The sequence below is a fragment of the Stylophora pistillata genome, chromosome 1 (genome assembly GCF_964205215.1).
Source record: "Stylophora pistillata chromosome 1, jaStyPist1.2, whole genome shotgun sequence".
Lineage (NCBI taxonomy): Eukaryota > Metazoa > Cnidaria > Anthozoa > Scleractinia > Pocilloporidae > Stylophora > Stylophora pistillata.
The window spans coordinates 8,016,868-8,030,000 of NC_142519.1; the positions used below are offsets into that span (position 1 = coordinate 8,016,868).

Genomic DNA, 13,133 nt, shown 5'->3' on the forward strand with positions numbered 1-13,133 from the left:
CAGTCCGCTACGTATGAGCAGTTAAAGCTTTGGCTCACAAATGTACCTTATCTAGTGCCTGCTTCTACTAAATAGAACTTAACTACATCGCATCAGCTTCATCTAAATCATCAATTCGACTGTCACATCGCTTGCAACCAATTGATTTCCCCCCCCCCCTAGAAGTTTATCTAATTCGTTAATTTGTTGCTATAGACATTGATTCCATAAATCATAATAATTATGCCCTAACAAATATACTTAAAATATTGCCTTACTTTTATGGCGTTTGCACAATGGATAAAACTTTTGTAAGGGTAACTTTCGATGTAAAACATCGAGCCGATGAATTGGTTCGTTACTTCATTTATATTAATCATAGGGATTATGACGCAACATATAACTTGCCTGTTGACATTTCTCCAATAGTCAAGGAGTAACTTTTCAATTCCGAGTCAACTACGAACAAGTCGTACTCAGCGTAGGGATGATGAACTTTCTGCTTGAATCCAATTTCCAGATCTACTCGGACTTTGTTCTTTGTTCTCCAAGTGAGGTGGTTTATCTTGTCCACTCCCAACCAATACTCACCAGTCATGTTACCAAAGCCATGCTTGTAGTCGCACCAGCAACGATTAGAATCAACAGAGCCGTCCAGTCTCCTCTGGATTACCGTCCATCCTCCTCCAGCTGTGCTCTGATTACAGTACACATCAAAGGCACCTAAACCATCAGGATCAATCGAATAGACACCGCTGAATGTATTGCCAGCCTTGTACAACTCAGCACAATTAGCTGTTGAATAGAAGAAGTATGTGATAAGTTAAAAGAAAAAAAGCAAAACAAAGACCAAGTCAAAGTCAAGTGTGAGAAAAGACCAGAAGTAAGACTTAAAGAAACAAAAACGCATTAATTCGAAAAATAATGATGACAATAGTTAACAGAAGACGAAATACAAAAGAAGGAAAAAAAAAAAACAACAACAACAACAACAAAAAAAGACAAGCGAAGTTCATACTCAATAAAATCCTTATTACTATGGTTGCACAAAAATCTAGTCAGCTGATTACAAGACGAAAATTTACTCCGTACCCATTAACCTTCAGTTATTGGAGTTCGAAGAAAAAAAGAAATTCTGAGCATGGAAAAGGAATAACCTGGCACTAAGATTTAAACGATGGGACGGGACGAGCCAAAGTCTGACTCCTGGATACACACGCGATGACCAAAAAGATTCGGAGAGAACAAGGGAGAATACGAGACATTGTGCGAATGTTGAATTCCTCTTAAACTTTAACTTCTATAAAAAGTGAGCCTGCTGAGTTATGATGTCAGAACTGTTGCAGCCAACTGAATTTATACACTCCGATTATGGAAGAACATTTTTTAGTTCATAGCTAAGCACCTAGTTTCGTAAGGCGAGCTCAAGTTTTAAATTTCAAATAGCTTCTAACTTAGGAGTTCAAGGATCTTTTTCTCAGAAACGTCCTGCGGAAGGCCTAAAGGAAGGAATGAAAACAGCCCACGCCTTTCACGTTCCCCTTTACTGCAACTATTGTAAGAAATAAACCCTTTTCTTCTAAGATACCTAACTGTTTTGTTTTTAATCATGAATGCAAGCATAAGAAATGAATACAATTTTTCATCACTAAAATGAAAAGAAATGACCGAAGTTTTGCACATTTTCATAAAACATCCAAAACTTGAATTTAGCAGTTTTGAAAGGCGAGTTTTACGTAGCCTGGTAAGTCAGTTTTTCCCACCGCTCTTTAATCTAAAGCGAATTTTCTTTTATCTTTGCCTCTTCATAGGTTAAATATAGAGGAAAACAAGAAGTTAAGTTCATCCGCTATAGTTAGCAGAAGTCTTTAAAGGATTTACAATGCTACGATGTATATGAGTTCATCTTCTTCATAGATTTAACCAAACTCTTTTAGTCATCCTTACCGTTGTGATGATGATGATAATGATACTCTGATTTGAACTTAAAACTCATCTTGTCCAAATAAACAGACTGATTGATTTCAAATGTTTCTTTTTTTTCCAAGGGTTTAGTTAATTGGTTAGGACTTTGGATAATCGCTGTCATCGACAAAGTGTTGATGGAATCTAAAGAAAGTTTAAGGCAACTCTTAATCCAACTTTCAATTGAAAAGAAAGATTATCGAAAGGAAAAAACACCAGCTTAGTTAAAAAAAAAAAAAGAGGGGCGAGAACCTCAAAATAGTCCTTTTTACAGTTGTGGGCTTGGTGGCCAAGCCTTTAAACAGGAGTGAGGGTAAGGGTGACCCTGTTGTGATAGAGACCTGTATCTAGTTAGCATGAGTAATTTGTATTTGAAAAGCTTTTAAACAGGAGTGAGGCTAAGGGTGACCCTGTTGTGATACAGACCTGTATCTAGTTAGCATGAGTAATTTGCATTTGAAAAGCAGCAACATCTCTATCATAACAAGGTCACCCTAAGCCTCACTCCTGTTTAAAGGCTTGGCCACCAAGCCCACAACTGTAAAAAGGACTATTGATCAGAAGAAAGGAAGTGGAACATGTCGGGGCCAAAATTGAAACTGACTAAAGAACGCCAGCTGCTCCTAAGGTTGAGCAGGCAAGAAATTCATGCTTGCAAGAAAGAACCCTCGATTCAAGGAAGTAAAACGTACCCCTTTCCTGTTTGATTTGTCAGTTTTACGGCAAACTTAAAAGGAACAACTTTAAAGTTTCATCAAGAACTGATAATTCTGCAAAATTTAGTATTTATGTGGGTTTAGCAAAGCGGGGGATCGCTTTTTTTTCACCAGGGAAAAGTGAATAATTAATTTCATCAGAAAAAAAAAAATATGACTGAATTGAACGATGTGTATCGAAGCAGGTTTGTTAGAATCCAAAATTGAAATTAAAAGAATACAAAGAAATACATAATTTTTGCACGTGGCAAAAACGCTTGCGGATCGAATTGCAAAGTCAATATGCAAATTTACTAAAAAATCGTTAGCAACCCGGAAACTATCGTTGAAAAACAAGAAACGAAAAAAGCAAGGAAAATTTTTCGACAAAAGACTGAAAGGCTCTATTTAACGGTGGGGTAAATCTACTGTCAGCTAAAAGCGAAAGACCTACTTACATTTTTAAGCCGTAAGTCGCATCACTTTGGGAATCCATGTGCAGTAAACTCAAGGTTTTTGAAATCTTACCAGGCCATCTGCATATCGAGATCGTAAAGTAATTTTCAGGGACTGAAGTGTTCTTTGGATCATTTGCATTTCAATTGACCTCTAAAATGTTTATCTCTATGAAGATCGGACGTGTAAAAGTACCAGTTTACAATTTCAGTCTTGTTTTATTTTGGTGCCCACAATGTAGTCCGTCCGTCCACGTGTGAACATTTCCCTAATTACCACGGTTATTTCTTTCGGCGTTGCTCGCGTTACGAGCCCCGTGCTCTACAAATAATGAAAAAAAAAAGAAGAGAAAATATATCCAATATATAAATATCATCCACACGAAATACAGTATGCCTTTCGGTAATAGTCTACATATTTTAGTACCTTGATAAAGCATCGACATTTGTTTGACAAGTCATTAACATACTAACGCAAAATCACCTGTGGTTTCCCTTCACTACAAAGTTCTCCGGCGACATGCAGTAAGGGTAGACGGGTATGATTGCTTCCTCAGTGGACAGAGATCACTTCTTTACCCTTCATATTAGCTGTAGGTCAAAGGAACAGTAGAACTACTTATTATTGTCTTTGACCTAAACTGAAGTGTTCACAAACAAATATAATAAGAACAACGATAACAGTGACAACGCTAATGGTTTTGCTTCAAAATAATTATGTGCAAGCACTAATCTCAATTTAGGTATGAGCTTGTGACCTTGAACGAGTAACGATCAAGTCGCCAACATACCGTTACCTTTTTATGGGCTCAAATCGAGAAACAATAACAGGCCCTACTCGCAGGCCCTCTTTGCTAGATTCCTTACAGCCCTATCGCGGGCTCATGTTGCTTACGTCCTCAATTCCTCTCGCGGGAGTAGAAACGGTCATGTCGATGGTAGCACTAATAATAAGTGTTTGCTCGCAGGCTACTACTTTTTAAAAACCAGCTCAGTACTGAATAAATATGATACTATTTATTGAAAAAATCCTGTATTTGAGCGATTAAATTTAGCGGTTTCAAAATGCGGTAATTTAACTTTGTGTTGCGCACTCTTAGTGTGAAATCATGCACGTGATTTCAAAATTTTACTCAACTACATTTACCATTATAGATTACCTTTTATACATTGGGTAAGGTATGGTTATAATTACGTTTAATGGTTTTTGAGAATAGGGTTTCGTACGGGATTTGATTTCTGCCTTGATAGTCTTTGAATTCCAAGAAATCAGGCCGTTTATCGAATGGTTTTGTCTTTGTTTTATTGAATAAAGGCTGATAGTTTCGAAAGAAACTGTTTGGGGCTGCGTCGGTGGGAGTAACGAAATAATTTGGATATATCAACAAAGTTGAAATGGTAAATTAGCCACCGTAATGATTACAAAAGCTGACGTTTCGAGCGTTAGCCCTTCGTCGGAGCGAATAGAGGAATTGTGGGTTGTGTGCTTTTAAAGGCAGAAAATGGAGCTACGTTATTGGTGGGAGCATGGCAACGAGAAAAACATGAATAATTTAGTGGAATGAAAAGTGTTCGTTGATCCCTGTGGGATTTAGACTGCCGGTTTGAAAGATGAGCTTTTGTTTTGCAAAACGTGTCCTTTCATTCACAACACTGATAAGATATCGGGACCTAAACGATCCATTAAGAACACCGATCACTTCCCGTGCATCTCCACCAATGTAATCTATTGCATAACTTGCACTTATTGCAAAAGGATATACATCTGCGAAACAGGCAGAAGACTAGGTGACCGATTCCGAGAACACCTTCAAGACGTGGAAAGGAATGACAAGGACACATCGAAACCAGTCGCTAGACATTTTAATTTACCTAATCATTCTAAGCAACACATGGCAATCTGCGGTCTTTCCTTGCACTTAGGTGGCACGGAAAGCCGTAAAAATCTTGAACAAAAGCTCATCTTTGAAACCGGCAGTCTAACTCCCACAGGGATCAACGAACGCTTTTCATTCTACTAATTTTTCATGTTTTTCTCGTTGCCATGCTCCCACCAATAACGTAGCTCCATTTTCTGCCTTTAAAAGCACACACAACCCACAATTCCTCTATTCGCTCCGACGAAGGGCTAACGCTCGAAACGTCAGCTTTTGTAATCATTACGGTGGCTAATTTACCATTTCAACTTTGTTGATATATCCAAATTATTTTGTTTTATTGAGTAACATAATATTCTCTTGATTAAGGATGCGGTGCCTGCTATTGCCACAGCGCACAAGGGCTACACACGCCATGATCATATGTGCTCGTGCGTGGGTGGAAAAACTCGTCTTCCGCAATGATCACACGATTGATACTGAGAAGCGGGGTGCTTCACGGGGTAATACGTGAATTCGCCCCATTGCCAGTTCACCACCAGTCATTTTTGCGAGTTCACCCTGTTTCACTCTAAAATAGGAGAATAAGCTGTGTTGGTAGTTCGATTAAAAACGTGTCCGTAGGACTTGAATATTTAGAATTTAGAGCTGGCCGAACATTTTATGCTCATGATAATTCAAGTTTGAATCAAATACTTGTTAACCTTTCATGCTAAGCTATAAGTTATTAAAGTATGGCACATTAATTTGGCTCTCACTGAGCTTTTACGAAATAATCTGCCATCAATTTTACACCTCGCTTGATTCTGGTCATTATGTGAAGGAGTTGTTACGGTATTTTCCAAACCGCCAGAAAGATACACTCGTACTATCTCAACTACTTTATTGACTGCGTAATAACTACGGAGCAATATCAAGAACTAGTACAATAAATATCCTCTCCACTTAGCTGCGGAGCGATATTAATACCAATAGAATAACTATCATTGTAACTTAGAGCCCTCTATAAATATCACAACTTCAATCTCAGTGTACTACCGCACAACTCACAGTTCTCTTGAAAAACTCTTAAAACTTGTCGACATCCACAATACTTTCTCAAATGTAGCCTTCCACACGACTTACAATTCCAGTAAATAATTCCAACAACTCTATCCGGCTCTCGCTCTTCTGGGCTCTTCACAACAGCAACTCTAACTCACTAAAAATGCCTAACTTTTCACTGATCGCGACTCTTTATATACCTTTCACAAAAGTTCTAGAATGTTCTAGAGATGTGTATTACTGCTATTTTTAGTAACATTACACTCTATTACGTGATAACTAAAATACGCTGACTAACAGTTCTAGAAAGGTCTATTAAAAGTTCTCGCTTAGTCAGCATGACTCAGCGTTCTAGAAACTTCTTCACTCTATTTTTAGTAACTACGTAACGCCGCGCTCTCTAGAAAAATATTGGCGCTCTCCATAACAAAGTCAATGTCATAACCAACAGGGCTCTAAAGGTTCTATCTATATTTAACCATAAACGAGGACTTTCAAAGTCGGGAATATCTTGACATTATCTTCAAAGGACAAGATTTGGAATCGGCTAAAGAGACTTTTAAATCTGGGCTTGGCGTAGGATGATGAAGAAGATGATGGCCTTTTGACTTCTGCAGCGATGAAAATGTGAATGAAGAGAACAACGTATTCGAAGTTAAACGCCTATTCTTCTTGAGATGATATGCAAGACTGCGCTGACTTGTAACTGAGTTTGATTTTCGATTGTCATTTTAATATTTTTTCGTCCTCGTCCATATAAACGTGTATCAACATGGCGACAATATTTTAGCAAAATGTTTCATATATATGCGCACACAGTGAGTGTGCTCTTTGAAACAGTTCAGCGTTATGTTGCTCACTTAAACTGTGTACTGTTTCAATCGCTAGCGTGCCTCTGTGCTCTCTTAAACTGTGCGCCATTTTACTCGAAAAACGTGGCATGAGACGCGCCTTTGTTTTTATCGTGCCAAGTAGAGAAATAAAGAATTTAATTAGTCATGCCATTTGGCGCGCTGCTCTGAAGCTCAGTGCACGTTACGTTGTTTAACGTGCCATTTTATCGAGCCCGTGCTTTCACTGTAATGCACGATTTCTCATGCCTGAGGGTCACAATTGTAAACAGCATTGACACCGCAGAATACAGTTCAATTGGTTAGTGCGCCGGATTGTGTTGTGCGGGAGGTCGAGGGTTCGAGCCCAGGCCGGACCAATACTCATGGTCTTAAAATAACTGAGGAGAATTTGCTACCTTTCTATAACAAGAAATGGACAGATATTCTAGTCTTCTCGGATAAGGACGAATAAACCGTAGGCCCCCGTCACCTGCAGGGTTGGAGATAGGAGACGTTAAATTCCCCCGCACGAGACTACTGTGTGGTGGCTTTCCTCCCCTTGGGTGGGATGGGGGGGGGGGGGGTGTTGGCCCTGAAAAACCCCTATGGGGAGTGGTCAATTAACCTATGTATTAACCTACGTATGTATTATCCTATGTATTAGGGTCAATACGATATACCCCAAGGCGATCACATTCAACTATATGTAATGGTGGTCTGTCTTTAAGAGGCCTTAGCTTACTCGTGAGGCTTTCTAGTTCCCTCACCTTTGATCGTAAAGTAATTTTCAATTTCCATTGTCTCTGCCTTTGACACAACCCTTCGTTGGAAATTTTTTTTTCACGTCTTCTTCAATGAACTGAATGAGTAAAAAGCAATAAAGAGATGACCTTTCTATTTACATTAAAAAATCTTTAGTTTTCCAGCGGACTCCCTGTATTCATTTGCTACACATCATTTTGAGCAATGAGATAAGTCTACCGGCTGTGCTAGAATTTTGCCGAAATTACAACAAATTTCTACATATCCATAGTCATCTAACTCATTTAATTAGTTAGTCTGTGTAAAAATTTCGCGAGGAAGAAGGTGGACTTTTGAACCGAGATTAGAATTGAAAGTTTCATATTTACGGTAATGCCGCGAATGGTAAGGTAGGTGTCAAAATGAAAAAATAACTTACGGTATGAAAAAAAACTGTTGCAAAAGAAGAACTTGTGCGATTTTTGACGACCGGCGCTGTTACAAATGGGCCTTTGAGCGACTGAAGGGATTTTGGCTCGAAAGAAAGTGTTTTGCAATATTTCGAAAAAAACAGGTGGTTCCGATTACTCCAGTTTACACTCAGACAGATTCATGGGCAAAGTGTGAAACAAATCTATTTTTGTAACCAAAATTCACAGGAGCTCTTTCAGAGAGATTGCGTCTTAGCCGTTAGCCATACATTGGCCAAAATTTTTACTGTTAATCTTAAAAAAGGTTGCTACCCCATTGAGACCCTCTTTGATGAGGATCTTATTTCCTAGTTAGTTGAAATATTTTGAAATGTACTTTTAAGTTCTTTTATATCAAAGCAAATTCAAATGGGACTGATGGGGAAATTTTATTGTCCTCACCTTTTTTTCAAAAATTTAACGTCATCAGTTGGTTTTCTGGGAAATTGTAATGATTATGATTAATTGGTAACAGAACTTCGAGTCGTCCATTTCGGTCTGTAACCAGACTCGCGATTGACAATCGGACTTCCACTTCGTTGTCGTCCGATTTTTTTAAAATTAATCATTTGTATGATCACAGATTCAATTGGATTCCACTCGGTCTTAATTAATTATGCACAATCAATGACCGGGAAAAATATATCCCTATCACCAGGCACCGTCCTTACGACTGGAATATCGAATAAAAATTAATATTTATTTGGTTTCTTTTTGAAAAGACGACAATAATGGTGGGAACAAATGACAGAATTTTAGAGTTAGTTACTTTTCGGTTAGTTTTGGTTAGTTTTGACCTTATTGGGAACTCAAGATAAGAAACGTATGGGCGTTCAGAAGGCGTTGTGTGAGGTCAACCACGCGGATGTTGTAAGAGACAGGACGCACGAATTTTTTGTTATTAAACGCCACTGACGCCTCCATATAAAAACATCAGGAAAACAGGTGTAAAAAATGGAATAAAAAATACCTTAATTATTAATTCTGAAGGGTTTTTCTTAGACACTTGAAGTACCATCCTGATCGACTATGGTAATTATAAAGGGTAATTGAGGATAAGTAACAACACTATCTCAAAGGCACTGATTTAACATCTGTTTATTCCTAACTTACAGTGAGAGAAAGAAAGTAGAAGTGACCACTCATTTTGCGTCCATCAATGTTTATCAACCTGCAGATTAGTATTTTCACTTGCAGAATATTCAATTCTCTCTTGTCTTCGGATTTACGGTCATCACGGTCATCACGGACGGTCATTACCCACGGTTCTTGCTGCGTCCGTTGGTCCAAATATTTTCCTACTTTACAGTTATTCACCTCAGTCTCGGTGGCAGAGGTGGATATTTATTGAGCCTCAAAGCCCGGGCGAGTTTATCAGAGATGAATAGCAAAACTGAGATACAGATTCCGTATCTTTGACTACAACTTATCCAAACTTTGAGATAAGTTGTCTACAACTTATCCAAACTTTGAGATATAGATTCCGTATCTTTGTCTACAACTTATCCAAAGATACGGAATCTAATGTAGCTCTCGACGTTTCAGGATGGGATACGATCAATTTAGAATACAAATCTCAAATAGTTAACCTTTTTTATAGAGCAAGTAAAGTCTCACTGCCTCAGTCTCTAATTAATAGCATATTAATAAGGCAGGAATGTAGCTATTCACTAAGAGTCCAAGAAGCAGTAATCACACTTACATTCAACACTAGATTGTTAAAGGACTCTTTAGCACACAGAGGCTCGGTGCTATGGAACTATGTTAACCATCATGTCAAAAATGTAGGTAGTTTCGCCCTTAAGAATCTCAGGAGGCTACTCAGGCGAAACAATCACTTCACAAGCTTTACTTTTACTAGTTTATCAGGTTCGACGGCCAGAAATAGATTAACTGATTACAAATATTTTTAAGTTGAGAGGAAATTGAATGTTTTATTGTATTATAGTTTCTTATTAAGTTTGAAATGTAACTTAATCATAAGTTGGCTAGCTACTATTTTGTTAAGTACACGACTCCACAAGCTTTTTAGCTTTCATTCTTATCGCGTATAAATAAAGATTCTACTATTACTACGAGGTGGTTTGCAACCGGTCTCTAGAGACACAGGTAACAATGGCAAAAGGAACAAATACTGGTGGACGAACAAAAGAAGCTAACGAGATATCTATTATTTACGTCCACCAACATGGCGGCAATGACGTCACGTGCAAACCACCTATTCAGAGTTTTAATAGCCTATGAGAGTGCGTTCTCAATGGTATCCACTGTTTTAGTATATACTAACTCAATTAATAAACTATACTCTTCAAAAGAGCTTGCATATTGCAGATAACTTTAATTGTCAAATTTTATTTACGGACATATTTAAATACACATGACACCTTCAACAAAAAAAATTATTCTGTACAATCCGGCTTGATCTTCATGTCAGCTTTGGTGACTGAATATTCCATTTCAGGCGTATGGTGACTCCACTGTGACCATCTTAAATCATCCTTAATTTGGAAATCGCCGTTAAGGTTGGAATTACCGCAGTGAACTTTGGGATACCACCAAGCTCCGAATTTCTTAGCGCACTGGTCCTTGTGCTCGTCTTTGTCCCTTGTTAAAAATCGAGCCTTGTTATTGTGATCAAAAGAATCACCGGCGTTTCCTTGAAAGTGAGAAAGAAAGAAATCGACAGAAAAAAACAGTGAAAAAAAATTTTTTTTAAAGGTTTTTTGTAAAGTGAATTGTAGTTATCTTAGAGTAACAGATAAATTATTCCCATTGTAAAGTAAGTCGTATTTCAGCCGGCCGGGGGACTGCAATGATTATACTTCCTAATAAAGCTATCTATCTATCTATCTATCTATCTATCTAGCTAGGAATTTATCTGGCTCAGGGCCTCTATAGGGCCAGCAAGGAAAATAGAGCAAAAAGGGAAGGGTTGCTATTGTAGCTTAGGGCATTTTGAAATACTTTATTTTAATTTGATACATTTATATAGAAATGGATTGGAAATGCTAGACAAAAGGAAAAGATAAGTTCTGGAGTACAATCAGCTCCAAAGCCAATTAAGATCCCAACGGGTTCACGTGGCCCACACTCCTACAACATGTTCTGTTCAGAGTATTTCAAGTCAGTTGAGAACCCTGATAATGTTTTCAATAATAATAATAATAATAATAATAATAATAAGACTTGAGCTGACAAAACAACACCCAGGATACAAGATCTCACAAGTAAACGTCATTATAGATGTACTTGGAGGATGGTCTACAGCCATGGAAACTAAAATGAAGGGCTTCTTTGGTACAAGATACAAAGAAATATTGCTGAGAATGCAGGAAGCTGTATTAAGTAGCACTCTGAACATTGCAAGAACATTTAAACTGGTTACAGCGTAAGAATTTTAATGACATTATGATTTGGTGTTTATGCATAGGATTTTATGGACATTTTAAGTTAAGGATATTTTAAGAACCGAACAGTAAATCATGAACATTAAAAAAAAAAAAAAAAAAAAAAATCTTAGTATTGGGCCAATTGACACTTTTATCGTTTTATATTGATCATTTATATTTAAGTAGTATTAGATATTATTGTAGGTAACAGTCCTGTCATGCAGATAGGTTACGAATTTTCGCCCTATCTTGCTTAGCTCACTAGCATCCAAACGTGTATACTGCATAATAATAATAGTTTATTAAACTCTCTTGCAGTAACTTACTGAATAAACGAGTTATGATACAATGAAAACTTAATAGGAACGACTATGTACATTTCTGTATAAATTAAGTACAAGTTATATACACCATACGGAACATACATCACATTTGTTAAAAATACTTAAAAGTTAAAAAGTCTTCGGTGCACTTCGTTCTGCAGGTAGTAACGTTTCTGTAAAGATACAACTGGTCTGATTTGTGCCTGAGGTTATAGGGACAGGTATCGTCTAAGCGTGTTGGTAGAGGAGGATGGAGAGGGTGGTTTAAGTCCTTCATTTTGCACCTATACTCTTTACATATCTTACCTCTTCTATACGCAAGGGTCTCCACCCGTGCTAACTCGAGGGCTTTTGAGTAACTATCGGCACATGGGAAAATTATCTTAAAGGCCCATTTCCAACCGAGATGCCTTGCGCGCCCGGATAATTTTTCATATCTGAAAAATATGCTATTTTCCCCGTAGTTGCGGAATCGCTTTGATATCTTCTTCCATCTTACTAATTAGGGCTTTCAAAGTTCCATCTTGAATCATGTGCGAACAACAAACTACCGTAGTATCCATATCGGTAAATAGTGTTTAATTCTTACATGTATGACGGTGAAAAACGTCATTTGAAAAGTTGATGCCACCGAAGAGGCGGTCTAGAGGAAGGCCGAGTCTGCCCGGCTCGGTAAAGGTTATTCGACTTCGAGAGTCTGTGTATGATTCATGGAGGGCAAGGAAAACAACCATGGGTTTCGGTAACATTACAGACAGTGCTTTTGCAGAAATTTTATTGCATTGTTCCTACGATGGAACTAGAGACTCCGGGGAGATTTTTTCGAGGTGAGAATAATTATTTGACTGATTTTTACTTGAGATCCTGAGATATGTATGTAAGCGATCTCATTTGTAGAAGTGATTATTCTATAATTGAAATGCGTAAAGTAAATCAGTTTTGGCCAATATTGGTTATTTTTTTTTATATTCTATTTAGTGTTGAGGCCGAACAATTTCCTTCAACATCAAGTAAGCTTTGTACAAGTTTTATACACAGACTCGATTTATGATTTCTCAGTCTCAAATATTTAGCTGCAAATTTGTTTACTGTGTTCTTCACCAAATCTTTATTTTTCTTTTTAATAGTGTTTGTGAATGACTATCAGAGTTCGCCATTTAACAATAGCGCGATTCCAAAACAAAAACAAACGACTTCAAAGGATCTCGGATGGAAATAAATGGGCCTTTAAGCGCCCTTTTCTGTATAGATTCAATTTTGTCAGACAGATAACCTGGAATGGATTGCCATACTGGTACGGCGTACTCTATAACAGATCTAACAGCGCTTGTATAGACCTTTAACATGCTACCTTGGTCAACG

The 13,133-nt window shown here is 37.7% G+C and overlaps 1 protein-coding gene and 1 pseudogene across 4 annotated transcripts in view; both read right to left on the minus strand.

The window, feature by feature from the left end:
* Window positions 1–13,133, minus strand: part of LOC148741091 (fibroleukin-like) — a 371,193-nt gene that overhangs the window by 272,257 nt on the left and 85,803 nt on the right. The gene's annotated exons all lie outside the window — the stretch shown is intronic.
* The window catches only part of LOC111318994 (uncharacterized), a 12,886-nt pseudogene continuing 10,211 nt past the window's right edge, over window positions 10,459–13,133 (minus strand).